This window comes from Oncorhynchus nerka, linkage group LG27 (assembly GCF_034236695.1).
Source record: "Oncorhynchus nerka isolate Pitt River linkage group LG27, Oner_Uvic_2.0, whole genome shotgun sequence".
NCBI lineage: Eukaryota > Metazoa > Chordata > Actinopteri > Salmoniformes > Salmonidae > Oncorhynchus > Oncorhynchus nerka.
In genome coordinates this window covers 94,878,366-94,889,484 of record NC_088422.1, presented here as the reverse complement: position 1 = coordinate 94,889,484, position 11,119 = coordinate 94,878,366, and positions in this window count along the sequence as shown.

The following is an 11,119-nucleotide window of genomic DNA, read 5'->3' as shown; positions in this document are numbered from 1 at the left end:
CACTGGCCGGCATCCAGTGTAAATTACACCTCTGTATCTGTGTCTGGCCTGCATTGTGTCCACTCCAGTGTAAATTACACCTCTGTATCTGTGTCTGGCCTGCATTGTGTCCACTCCAGTGTAAATTACACCTCTGTGTCTGGCCTGCATTGTGTCCACTCCAGTGTAAATTACACCTCTGTATCTGTGTCTGGCCTGCATTGTGTCCACTCCAGTGTAAATTACACCTCTGTATCTGTGTCTGGCCTGCATTGTGTCCACTCCAGTGTAAATTACACCTCTGTATCTGTGTCTGGCCTGCATTGTGTCCACTCCAGTGTAAATTACACCTCTGTATCTGTGTCTGGCCTGCATTGTGTCCACTCCAGTGTAAATTACACCTCTGTATCTGTGTCTGGCCTGCATTGTGTCCACTCCAGTGTAAATTACACCTCTGTATCTGTGTCTGGCCTGCATTGTGTCCACTCACATCTGTGTCCAGTGTAAATTACACCTCTGTATCTGTGTCTGGCCTGCATTGTGTCCACTTCAGTGTAAATTACACCTCTGTATCTGTGTCTGGCCTGCATTGTGTTCACTCCAGTGTAAATTACACCTCTGTATCTGTGTGTGGCCTGCATTGTGTCCACTCCAGTGTAAATTACACCTCTGTATCTGTGTCTGGCCTGCATTGTGTCCACTTCAGTGTAAATTACACCTCTGTATCTGTGTCTGGCCTGCATCGTGTTCACTCCAGTGTAAATTACACCTCTGTATCTGTGTCTGGCCTGCATTGTGTCCACTTCAGTGTAAATTACACCTCTGTATCTGTGTCTGGCCTGCATTGTATTCACTCCAGTGTAAATTACACCTCTGTGTCTGGCCTGCATTGTGTCCACTTCAGTGTAAATTACACCTCTGTGTCTGGCCTGCATTGTGTCCACTCCAGTGTAAATTACACCTCTGTATCTGTGTCTGGCCTGCATTGTGTCCACTCCAGTGTAAATTACACCTCTGTATCTGTGTCTGGCCTGCATTGTGTCCACTCCAGTGTAAATTACACCTCTGTATCTGTGTCTGGCCTGCATTGTGTCCACTCCAGTGTAAATTACACCTCTGTATCTGGCCTGCATTGTGTCCACTCCAGTGTAAATTACACCTCTGTATCTGTGTCTGGCCGGCATTGTGTCCACTCCAGTGTAAATTACACCTCTGTATCTGTGTCTGGCCTGCATTGTGTTCACTCCAGTGTAAATTACACCTCTGTATCTGTGTCTGGCCTGCATTGTGTCCACTCCAGTGTAAATTACACCTCTGTGTCTGGCCTGCATTGTGTCCACTCCAGTGTAAATTACACCTCTGTATCTGTGTCTGGCCTGCATTGTGTCCACTCCAGTGTAAATTACACCTCTGTATCTGTGTCTGGCCTGCATTGTGTCCACTCCAGTGTAAATTACACCTCTGTATCTGTGTCTGGCCGGCATTGTGTCCACTCCAGTGTAAATTACACCTCTGTGTCTGGCCTGCATTGTGTCCACTCCAGTGTAAATTACACTTCTGTATCTGTGTCTGGCCCGGCATTGTGTCCACTCCAGTGTAAATTACTGGGCAGTGGTGAGCGATGAGAGTTTAAGCTTCCCCATCTTTCCATAAGATGACAAATCCTGAGTGAACGCAGATCTCATCAGAATGATGAGGAACCCACAAGCATGCTGGGAAAGGAGCCTCAGTGCTATTAAGGCAGGTCTACACTGTACTTCACTGACTCCAATAGGAGCTGGAGGAAAGACCTGGAAAACAGGTTGGAGACAATGCTGTCCAGGACCAGCTCCTGTTTACAAACAGCTCCTGTCCAGCAACAGCTCCTGTTTACAAACAGCTCCTGTCCAGCAACAGCTCCTGTCCAGCAACAGCTCCTGTTTACAAACAGCTCCTGTCCAGCAACAGCTCCTGTTTACAAACAGCTCCTGTCCAGCAACAGCTCCTGTTTACAAACAGCTACTGTCCAGCAACAGCTCCTGTTTACAAACAGCTCCTGTCCAGCAACAGCTCCTGTTTAGAAACAGCTCCTGTCCAGCAACAGCTCCTGTTTACAAACAGCTCCTGTCCAGCAACAGCTCCTGTCCAGCAACAGCTCCTGTCCAGCAACAGCTCCTGTTTACAAACAGCTCCTGTCCAGCAACAGCTCCTGTCCAGCAACAGCTTCTGTTTAAAAACAGCTCCTGGTCTACACAATGCTGATTAAAAACAGATCCTGGTCTACACAATGCTGATTAAAAACAGCTCCTGGTCTACACAATGCTGATTAAAAACAGCTCCTGGTCTACACAATGCTGATTACAAACAGCTCCTGGTCTACACAATGCTGATTAAAAACAGCTCCTGGTCTACACAATGCTGATTACAAACAGCTCCTGGTCTACACAATGCTGATTACAAACAGCTCCTGGTCTACACAATGCTGATTACAAACAGCTCCTGGTCTACACAATGCTGATTAAAAACAGCTCCTGGTCTACACAATGCTGATTAAAAACAGCTCCTGTTCTACACAATGCTGATTACAAACAGCTCCTGGTCTACACAATGCTGATTAAAAACAGCTCCTGGTCTACACAATGCTGATTAAAAACAGCTCCTGGTCTACACAATGCTGATTACAAACAGCTCCTGGTCTAAACAATGCTGATTAAAAACAGCTCCTGGTCTACACAATGCTGATTAAAAACAGCTCCTGGTCTACACAATGCTGATTACAAACAGCTCCTGGTCTACACAATGCTGATTAAAAACAGCTCCTGGTCTACACAATGCTGATTAAAAACAGCTCCTGGTCTACACAATGCTGATTCTCAGAGTTTAGAACACCACACCCCTGGAACTGCAATATGATTTTACATTAAAGACCTGTGTGTGTTGTGGTCTGTCTGTCTGTCTGTCTGTCTGTCTGTCTGTCTGTCTGTCCATGTTATAAGTGTCCATCCCTTTGTTGATACGAGATGATTCAAGTTAATTAATGGATATAATTATGTCTGTCTGTGTGCATGTGCATGCGTACGTGCATGTCTGTCTGTCTGTCTGTCTGTGTGCATGTGCATGCCTGTCTGTGTCTCTCTTCTCTGAGGCAGTGGGTCACAGCTGACACTGTAAACTCATTGACCACCCATACATCACATTCCTGCCCCCCTACCGTGAGTTATGAATGAGGTCCTGAGTGGTCCCCCCCTGAATATACATCCCAGTAGCAGGCAGGCCCCAGTGATTAATCATACTTTGGTTCCTCTCCCCAGCTGGATCTTTTTCCCCTCTCTGTTGACATGGCTTCCACTGGCACCACTTCCCACCTAGACTCCTAACTGAGCCCCTAGACAGCCTACTAATGTCAGCCGGGCCAGACAGGAATGCTCCTCTGTTTTCCTTGACCTCTTTTTTCCCCTTCTTCGACAAGTCATTAACAGTGAGGCGACGCCCTCCTCGTGTGTAAGAATGTTTTTTTCGTTGTGTCGTGGCATGGTCCGGGTTGAACAAGAATTGGGATTTGAGGGGTTGGAGAACTCAGAGTCTGGAGGGATGATGATGAAGATCAGAAGTGATGTGTGGCTGTTGTTGATGATATGTGGAGATACCATCTATATTTAATTCTCTTCTCACCTCTGTAACTCTTTATCTGTAAATTAAAATGTCTTCTCAATCAACTTTCCTGGTAAATTAAATTGTCTTCTACTTAGGTAGCTTGGGTTTCACTGTTGGTTTGTGGGTGTTTGTGTCTGTGTGAGTGTCTGTCGCCACACAGTACTGTTTCGGTTTCGTTCATGTTCACATTTATTGTTTTGTATTTTATAGTGTTCAGTTTATTTATTAAAGTAATCATCATGAACACTTACCACGCTGCATCTTGGTCCGATCCTTACTCCTCTTCAGACGAAGAGGAGATCTGCCGTTACAGAAACACCCACCACAAAAGGACCAAGCGGCGTGGTAATTTGTAAGTCGCTCTGGATAAGAGCGTCTGCTAAATGACTTAAATGTATGTAAATGTAACGGGCAGCAGCAGCAGCGAACACAAGACTCCTGGACTTGGGAGGAGATTATGGACGGTAAAGGACCCTGGGAACAGCCAGGGGAATATCGCCGTCCCAAGGAAGAGCTGGAGGCAGCGAAGGCAGAGAGGCGCTGGTATGAGGAGGCAGCACGGCAGCGCGGCTGGAAGCCCGAGAGGCAGCCCCAAAAATGTGTTGGGAGGGGGCACACGGGGAGTGTGGTGAAACCAGGTAGGAGACCTGCACCAACTTCCCATGCTTACCGGAGAGAGAGAGTGACCGGGCAGGCACCGTGTTATGCGGTGGAGCACACAGTCTCCCCAGTGCTATGCGGTGGAGCACACAGTCTCCCCAGTGCTATGCGGTGGAGCACACAGTCTCCCCAGTGTTATGTGGTGGAGCACACAGTCTCCACACACAGTCTCCCCAGTGTTATGCGGTGGAGCACACAGTCTCCCCAGTGCTATGCGGTGGAGCACACAGTCTCCCCAGTGTTATGTGGTGGAGCACACAGTCTCCACAGTGTTATGCGGTGGAGCACACAGTCTCCCCAGTGTTATGCGGTGGAGCACACAGTCTCCCCAGTGCTATGTGGTGGAGCACACAGTCTCCCCAGTGTGTATGCGGTGGAGCACACAGTCTCCCCAGTGTTATGTGGTGGAGCACACAGTCTCCCCAGTGTTATGCGGTGGAGGTCTCCCCAGTGCTAGCACACAGTCTCCCCAGTGTTATGTGGTGGAGCACACAGTCTCCCCAGTGTTATGCGGTGGAGCACACAGTCTCCCCAGTGTTATGTGGTGGAGCACACAGTCTCCCCAGTGTTATGTGGTGGAGCACACAGTCTCCCCAGTGTTATGTGGTGGAGCACACAGTCTCCCCAGTGTTATGTGGTGGAGCACACAGTCTCCCCAGTGTTATGTGGTGGAGCACACAGTCTCCCCAGTGTTATGTGGTGGAGCATACAGTCTCCCCAGTGCTATGCGGTGGAGCACACAGTCTCCCCAGTGCGTGTGCATAGCCCGGTGCGGTACATTCCAGCTCCTCGTATCGGCCGGGCTAGAGTGGGCATCGAGCCAGGTGCCATGAAGCCGGCTTTACGCATCTGGTCTCCAGTGCATCTCCTTGGGCCGGCGTACATGGCACCAGCCTTACGCATGGTGTCCCCGGTTCGCCAGCACAGCCCAGTGCGGGCTATTCCACCTCACGCACTGGCCTGGCTACCGGGAGCATTCAACCAGGTAAGGTTGGGCAGGCTCGGTGCTCAAGAGCTTCAGTGCGCCTGCACGGTCCGGTCTATCCAGTGCTACCTCAACGCACCAGCCCTCCAGTGGCAGCCCCCCGCACCAGGCTGTCTCTCCGTCTTCTGCGTACAGGGTCTCCCGTCTGTCCAGCGCCGCCAGAGTCTCCCGTCTGTCCAAATCAAATCAAATGTATTTATATAGCCCTTCGTGCATCAGCTGATATCTCAAAGTGCTGTACAGAAACCCAGCCTAAAACCCCAAACAGCAAGCAATGCAGGTGTAGAAGCACGGTGGCTAGGAAAAACTCCCTAGAAAGGCCAAAACCTAGGAAGAAACCTAGAGAGGAACCAGGCTATGTGGGGTGGCCAGTCCTCTTCTGGCTGTGCCGGGTGGAGATTATAACAGAACATGGCCAAGATGTTCAAATGTTCATAAATGACCAGCATGGTCAAATAATAATAATCACAGGCAGAACAGTTGAAACTGGAGCAGCAGCACGGCCAGGTGGACTGGGGACAGCAAGGAGTCATCATGTCAGGTAGTCCTGAGGCATGGTCCTAGGGCTCAGGTCCTCCGAGAGAGAGAAAGAAAGAGAGAAAGAGAGAGAGAATTAGAGAGAGCGTACTTAAATTCACACAGGACATCGGATAGGACAGGAGAAGTACTCCAGATATAACAAATTGACCCTAGCCCCCCGACACATAAACTACTGCAGCATAAATACAGGAGGCTGAGACAGGAGGGGTCAGGAGACACTGTGGCCCCATCCAAGGACATCCCCCGGACAGGGCCAAACAGGAAGGATATAACCCCACCCACTTTGCCAAAGCACAGCCCCCACACCACTAGAGGGATATCTTCAACCACCAACTTACCATTCTGAGACCAGGCCGAGTATAGCCCACAAAAATCTCCGCCACGGCACAACCCAAGGGGGGGGCGCCAACCCAGACAGGAAGATCACATCAGTGACTCAACCCACTCAAGTGACGCACCCCTCCTAGGGACGGTATGAAAGAGCCCTAGTAAGCCAGTGACTCAGCCCCTGTAATAGGGTCCAGAGCCGCTAGAATCTCCCGTCAGTCCAGAGCCGCCAGAGTCTCCCGTCTGTCCAGAGCCGCCAGAGTCTCCCGTCTGTCCATAGCCGCCAGAGTCTCCCGTCTGTCCATAGCCGCCAGAGTCTCCCGTCTGTCCAGAGCCGCCAGAGCCTCCCGTCTGTCCTGAGCCGCCAGAGTCTCCCGTCTGTCCTGCGCCGCCAGAGTCTCCCAAGAGCTGCCGGAACCGCCAGCCAGGAGCTGCCAGAGCCGCCAGCCAGCCAGGAGCTGCCGGAGCCGCCCTTTACTCCGGAGCTGCCAGAGTCTCCCACCTGTCCGGCGCTGCCAGAGTCTCCCGTCCATCCGGGACCCGTGGCGTGGGTCCCCAGTCCAAGGTTGGTGGCAAGGGTCGCCGCTCTAAAGAGGCCACAGAGGCGGGCTAAGAGGCACACCAAAACTATGGTGAAGTGGGGTCCACGTTCCCGCGCCAGAGCCGCCACCGCGGACAGACGCCCATCCAGACCCTCCCCTATAGGTTCAGGTTTTGCGGCCGGAGTCCACATTTTTTTGGGGGGGGGGGGGTACTGTCACGTTCTGACCTTTATTTCCTTTGTTTTGTCTTTATTTAGTATGGTCAGGGCGTGAGTTGGGGTGGGCAGTCTATGTTTGTTTTTCATTGTTTGGTTTCTGTTTCGGCCTAGTATGGTTCTCAATCAGAGGCAGGTGTCGTTAGTTGTCTCTGATTGAGAATCATACTTAGGTAGCCTGGGTTTCACTGTTGGTTTGTGGGTGTTTCTGTCCGTGTGAGTCTCTGTCGCCACACAGTACTGTTTCGGTTTTGTTCATGTTCACATTTATTGTTTTGTATTTTATAGTGTTCAGTTTATTTATTAAAGTAATCATCATGAACACTTACCACGCTGCATCTTGGTCCGATCCGTTACACTGGTAAATTAAAATGTCTTCTCAGTCAACTTTCCTGGTGAATTAAATTGTCTTCTCAGTCAACTTTCCTGGTGAATTAAGGGTTCAATAAATCAAATGGAGCGATAAAGAGCGAGGTGTTTTTAGAGGTGTTCTAGGTTTTGAGACTGTTTAAGTGTTTTGAGGCTGTTTTTAAGTGTTTGGGTGCTGAGTTGATCTTATCATTTAATCTAAGTCAAATATTGTTTGAGAGGGCAGGGACATTTCAAACCTTTGAGGTATATATAGAGAGAGAGGTAGAGAGAGAGAGGTACAGAGAGAGAGGTAGAGAGAGAACATACTTTTCCCTAATATATTTTACTTAACCCTCCAAAGTCCATGGAATACCAATTGGTCAACATATTGCACAGGCTCAATCAAATTCATTTTCACTCTTTAACCATAGAACAGTGTTACTGTATACGGGCCAATACTTCTACGTCGCCCATTTGGCCATCATTATACATGAAATAATGAGATTAAACAGTTTGGAATCTATGGAAAGTTACTTTTAGAAGCGTAGCATTGAAAGCAGTGGGGTGTGAGCAGGCTCCTCAGCAGCTCTCTGTTGGCTGAGTAGCGGTAGTTGTTACGCTAGCAGCTTGTGGCTAAGCTGGCTCCACAGCCTAGGGGAATGTCTGGCTACAGTGGCAAAACCATTTATTTACAGACACTTCCAGAGTTGAGGTCTAACACCCATAGCCAAAGTGCAACCCTCTTAGTGTGTGTGTGTGTGTGTGTGTGTGTGTGTGTGTGTGTGTGTGTGTGTCAGAGAGAGAGAGACGGCTGTGTGTGAACAGGGAAGCATGGAGTCAATCTCTTTGATCACCCTTTACACACAAAAACATCACCCTTCACTGTGAGGTCATATCTAACAGCCTTGTAGAGTTCCTATTCCAGTCTGTTTTAAATAGAGAAAGCTCCCTTCTTCACTGTGAGGTCATATCTAACAGCCTTGTAGAGGTCCTATTCCAGTCTGTTTTAAATAGAGAAAGCTCCCTTCTTCACTGTGAGGTCATATCTAACAGCCTTGTAGAGTTCCTATTCCAGTCTGTTTTAAATAGAGAGAAAGCTCCCTTCTTCACTGTGAGGTCATATCTAACAGCCTTGTAGAGGTCCTATTCCAGTCTGTTTTAAATAGAGAAAGCTCCCTTCTTCACTGTGAGGTCATACAGTATCTAACAGCCTTGTAGAGTTCATATTCCAGTCTGTTTTAATAGAGAGAAAACTCCCTTATTCACTGTGAGGTCATATCTAACAGCCTTGTAGAGGTCCTAGTCCAGTCTGTTTTAAAAATAGATAAAGCTCCCTTCTTCACTGCGAGCATATCTAACAGCCTTCTATTCAGTCTGTTTTAAATAGAGAAAACTCCCTTCTTCACTGTGAGGTCATACAGTATCTAACAGCCTTGTAGAGTTCATATTCCAGTCTGTTTTAATAGAGAGAAAACTCCCTTATTCACTGTGAGGTCATATCTAACAGCCTTGTAGAGGTCCTAGTCCAGTCTGTTTTAAAAATAGATAAAGCTCCCTTCTTCACTGCGAGGTCATATCTAACAGCCTTGTAGAGGTCCTATTCCAGTCTGTTTTAAAAAGAGATAACGCTCCTTTCTTCACTGTGAGGTCATATCTAACAGCCTTGTAGAGTTCCTATTATAGTCTGTTTAAATAGAGAAATCACCCTTATTCACTGTGAGGTCATACAGTATCTAACAGCCTTGTAGAGTTCATATTCCAGTCTGTTTTAATAGAGATAAATCTACCTTCTTCACTGTGAGGTCATATCTAACAACCTTGTAGAGTTCCTATTCTAGTCTGTTTTAAAAAGTGATACATCTCCCTTCTTCTCTGTGAGGTCATACAGTATCTAACAGCCTTGTAGAGTTCCTATTCCCGTCTGTTTTAAATAGAGATAAAGCTGCCTTCACTGTGAGGTCATATCTAACAGCCTTGTAGAGTTCCTATTCCAGTCTGTTTTAAATAGAGATAAAGACTGTAAAGCTCCCTTCATTCTCTGTTTTAAATGAGATAAAGCTCCCTTCACTGTGAGGTCATACAGTATCCAACAGCCTTGTAGAGTTCCTATTCCAGTCTGTTTTAAATAGAGATAAAGCTCCCTTCACTGTGAGGTCATACAGTATCCAACAGCCTTGTAGAGTTCCTATTCCAGTCTGTTTTAAATAGAGATAAATCTCCCTTCATTGTGAGGTCATACAGTATCTAACAGCCTTGTAGAGTTCCTTTTCCAGTCTGTTTTAAATAGAGATAAAGCTGCCTTCATTGTGAGGTCATACAGTATCCAACAGCCTTGTAGAGTTCCTATTCCAGTCTGTTTTAAATAGAGATAAAGCTCCCTTCACTGTGAGGTCATACAGTATCTAACAGTCATTGCGCTGTGTGGTGTCTCCAGGATGGGCTGGTGGTTCTGCTAGATGTGTGGCCAGCTCTCCATCCTCCTGGAGTATCACATCCACCACCTCACCGCCAGCCTGCAGACCAAGTCTACACCACAAATTGCACTCTATTCCCTATATTCTACACTACCTCTGACTAGGGCCCCTCAGACTGGCATACAAGACACACTATTGACTACTTTGTACACTACTCCTGACCAGGGCCCATCCCACAGACTTACAAGGTGAGGAAAATAATATATCTATATTTTTTTTCCGTGAGAGAAGATTACCAATCCAGTATTGAGTTTTCCAAGTAGCCCATTTGATCATAAAGACACAGACGCACAAAGTAGAGTAGATTGACAGTCTGAGTTGAGGAGGCTGATAGTTGGCTATCTGGTCCTCTGCTTCCTCAGTCTGAGTTGAGGAGGCAGATAGTTGGCTATCTGTTCCCCTGCTTCCTCAGTCTTCCTCCACTCCTTCTCACTCTGTCTGTCATAAGATGTGTCAGCAAAAACTCACTTGGCCTACAATGAACCATCAGGCCTCCATTTCCCCATGTGAATTCTGGGTAGAAATGTTGTGAGTCTCTGCCTCGTGGTGGTGTTGGTACTGAGCGATGGTGGTATAGCGGTGAGCATAGATGCCTTCTAAGCAGTCATCCTGGGTTTGATTCCCACCATAGAAGGTTCATTTAAATCAGGTGTTCCCAAACTGGGGGAATGCCTTTGGGGGTACGCCAAATATAAATATGATTCATATTAAAAAATATATACAGTTGAAGTTCACATACACATAGGTTGGAGTCATTAAAACTTGCTTTTCAACCACTCCACAAATGTCTTGTTAACAAACTATAGTTTTGGCAAGTCAGATAGGACATCTACTTTGTGCATGACACAAGTCATTTTTCCAACAATTGTTTACAGACAGATTATTTCACTTATAATTCACTGTATCACATTTCCAGTGGGTCAGAAGTTTACATACACTAAGTTGACTGTGCCTTTAAACAGCTTGGAAAATTCCAGAAAATTATGTCATGGCTTTAGAAGCTTCTGATAGGCTAATTGACATAATTTGAGTCAATTGGAGGTGTACCTGTGGATGTATTTCAAGGCCTTCCTTCAAACTCAGTGCCTCTTTAATTGACATCATGGGAAAATTTAAAGAAATCAGCCAAGACCTCAGAAAAACAATTGTAGACCTCCACAAGTCTGGTTCATCCTTGGGAGCAATTTCCAAACACCTGAAGGTACCACATTCATCTGTACAAACAATAGTACTCAAGTATAAACACCATGGGACCATGCAGCCGTCATACCGCTCAGGAAGGAGACGCGTCTGTCTCCTAGAGATGAACGTACTTTGGTGTGGAAAGGTGCAAATCAATCCCAGAACAACAGCAAAGGACCTTGTGAAGATGCTGGAGGAAACAGGTACAAAAGTATCTATATCCACAGTAAA